This window comes from Delphinapterus leucas, unplaced genomic scaffold, assembly GCF_059928025.1.
Source record: "Delphinapterus leucas isolate spDelLeu-1000000601 "Yukka" unplaced genomic scaffold, BTC_Dleu_Yukka2 spDelLeu_asBTCV2_sq25, whole genome shotgun sequence".
Lineage (NCBI taxonomy): Eukaryota > Metazoa > Chordata > Mammalia > Artiodactyla > Monodontidae > Delphinapterus > Delphinapterus leucas.
In genome coordinates, this window is record NW_028322234.1 from 4,665,012 (window position 1) to 4,668,837 (window position 3,826).

The window sequence follows — 3,826 nt, forward strand, 5'->3', positions numbered from 1 at the left end:
GTCCGGCAAGAATTAAGATTAACTCTGTTACAAGAAAGAAAATATTTGATGGATTAGCTAAAGATGGTGGAGTAGGACATGTGCTCACCCCCTCTTATGAAAACACCAGAATCACAACTAATGGTTGAACAACAATCAAAAAGAACCCCCCAAAAATACACACACACAAAAAACCCCCACTGGAACCTACCAAAAAAGACACCCTAGATCCAAAGACAGAGGAGAAGCCACAATGAGACAGTAGGAGGGGCACAATCATGGTATAATCACATACCCGCCAGGTGGGTGACACACAGACTGGAAAACAAATATACAACAAAAATTTTCCCACTAGAGTGGAAGTTCTGAGCCCCATGTCAGGCTTCCCAGCCTGTGGGTCTGGCAATGGGAGGAGGAATCCCCAGAGAATCTGGCTTTGAAGGCCAGTGGGATTCATTTGCAGGACTTCCATAGGACTGGGGGAGATAAAAACTCAACTCTTGGGGGGCACATACAAAATATTGTGAGCACTAGGACCCAGGGAAAAAAAATCAGTGACCCCACAAGTGACGGGCCAGACCTACCTGCTAGTATTGGAGGGTCTCCTGCAGAGGTGGGGGTGGGGGCTGTGGCTCACTGCAGGGACAAAGACACTGGGAACAGCAATTCTGGGAAGTACTCATTGGTGTGAGCCTTCCTGGAGACTGCCATTAGCCCCACAAAACAGCCTGTAGGCTCCAGAGTTATGTAGCCTGAGGTCAAACAACCAACAGGGAGGGAACACAGCCCCACCCATCATCAGAGAAGTAGATTAATGCTTTACTGAGCATGGCCTTGCCCACCAGAGGGACAAGACCCAGCCCTACCCACAACTAGTCCCTCCCATCAGGAAGCTTGCACAAGTTCCTTAGATAGCCACATCCACCAAAGTGTGGACTGCAGAAGTAAGAACTACAGTCCTGCAGTCTGTGGAATGAAAACCACAATCACAGAAAGTTAGACAAAATGAAACAGCAGAAGGTTATGTCCCAGATGAAGGAACAAGATAAAACCCCAGAAAAGCAACTAAGTGAAGTGAAGATAGGCAACTTTCTGGAAAAAGAATTCAGAATACTGATAATGAAGATGACCCAGGATCTCAGAAAAAGAATGGAGGCAAGGATTGAGAAGATGCAAAAAATGTTTAACAAAGACCTAGAAGAACTAAAGAGCAAAGAGAGATGAACAGTACAATAAATGAAATGAAAAATACACTAGAAGGAATCAATAGCAGAATAACAGAGGCAGAAAAATGGATAAGTGACCTGGAAGACAGAATGGTGGAAAACACTGCTATTGAACAGAATAAAGACAAAAGAATGAAAAGAAATGAAGACAATCTAAGAGACCTCTGGGACAACATGAAATGCACCAACATTCACATAATAGGGGTCCCAGAAGGAGAAGACAGAGAGAAAGGACCTGAGAAAATATTTGAAGAAATAATAGCTGAAAACTTCCCTAATATGGGAAAGGAAACAGTCACCCAGAGAGTCCCAGGCATGACAAAGCCAAGAAGGAACACACCAAGACACATAGTAATCAAATTGACAAAAATTAAAGACAAATAAAAAATTTTAATAGCAACAAGGGAAAAACGACAAATAACATACAAGGGAACTCCCATAAGGTTATCAGCCGATTGTTCAGCAGACACTCTGCAGGCTAGAAGGGAGTGGCAGGATATATTTAAAGTGATGAAAGGGAAGAACCTACAACCAAGATTACTCTACCCAGCAAGGATCTCATTCAGATTTGACAGAGAAATCAAAAGCTTTACAGACAAGCAAAAACTAAGAGGATTCAGCACCACCAAACCAGCTCTACAACAAATGCTAAAGGAACTTCTCTAAGTGGGAAACACAGGAGCAGAAAAGGACCTACAAAAACAAACCCAAAACAATTAAGAAAATGGTCATAGGAACATACATATCGATAATTACCTTAAACATGAATGGATTAAATGCACCAACCAAAAGACACAGGCTTGCTGAATGGACACAAAAACAAGACCCATATATATGTTGTCTACAAGAGACCCACTTCAGACCTAGGGACACATACACACTGAAAGTGAGGGGATGGAAAAAGATATTCCATGCAAATGGAAATCAAAAGGAAGCTGGGGTAGCAATACTCATATCACATAATATAAACTTAAAAATAAAGAATGTTACAAGAGACAAGGAAGGACACTACATGGTGATCAAAAGATCAATCCAAGAAGAAGATATAACAATTATAAATATATATGCACCCAATATAGGAGCACCTCAATACATAAGGCAACTGCTAACAGCTGTAAAAGAGGAAATTGACAGTAACACAATAATAGTGGGGGACTTTAACACCAATTTACACCAATGGACAGATCATCCAAAATGAAAATAAATAAGGAAACAGAAGCTTTAAATGGCACAATAGCCCAGATAGATTTAATTGTTGTTTATAGGACATTCCATCCAAAAACAGCAGATTACACTTTCTCCTCAAGTGCGCATGGAACATTCTCCAGGATAGATCACATCCTGGGTCACAAGTCAAGCCTCAGTAAATTTAAGAAAATTGAAATCATATCAAGTATCCTTTCTGACCACAATGCTATGAGATTAGAAATGAATTACAGGGGAAAAAAGTAAAAAACACATGGAGGCTAAACTCTACATTACTAAATAACCAAGAGATCACTGAAGAAATCAAAAAGGAATCAAAAAATACGTAGAGACAAATGACAATGAAAACACTACAATCCAAAACCGATGGAATGCAGCAAAAGCAGTTCTAAGAGGAAAGTTTTAGCTATACAAGCCTACCTCAAGAAACAAGAAAAATGTCAAATAAACAATCTAACCTTACACCTAAAGGAACTAGAGAAAGAAGAACAAACAAAACCCAAAGTTAGTAGAAGGAAAGAAATCATAAAGATCAGAGCAGATATAAATGAAATAGAAACAAAGAAAACAATAGCAAAGATCAACAAAACTAAAAGCTGGTTCTTTGAGAAGATGAACAAAATTGATAAACCATTAGCCAGACTCATCAAGAAAAAGAGGGAGAGGACTCAAATCACTAAAATTAGAAATGAAAAAGAAGTTACGACAGACACGGCAGAAATACAAAGCATCCTAAGAGACTACTACATGCAACTCTTATGCCAATAAAATGGACAACCGGGAAGAAATGGACAAATTCTTAGAAAGGTATAACCTTCCATGACTGAACCAGGAAGAAATAGAAAATATGAACAGACCAATCACAAATAATGAAATTGAAACTGTGATTAAAAATCTTCCAACAAATAAAAATCCAGGACCAGATGGCTTCACAGGTGAATTCTATCAAACATTTAGAGAAGAGCTAATACCCATCCTTCTCGAACTCTTCTAAAAAATTGCAGAGGAAGGAACACTCCCAAACTCATTCTATGAGGCCACCATCATCCTGATACCAAAACCAGACAAAGATACTACAAAAAAAGAAAATTACAGACCAATATCACTGATGAATATAGATGGAAAAATCCTCAACAAAATACTAGCAAACAGAATCCAACAGCACATTAAAAGGATCATACACCATGATAAAGTGGGATTTATCCCAGGGATGCAAGGATTCTTCAGTATACGCAAATCAATCAATGTGATACACCATATTAACAAACTGAAGAATAAAAACCATATGATCATCTCAATAGATGCAGAAAAAGCTTTTGACAAAATTCAACATCCATTTATGATAAAAACTCTCCAGAAAGTGGGCATAGAGGGAACCTACCTCAACATAATAAAGGCTATATATGACAAACCCA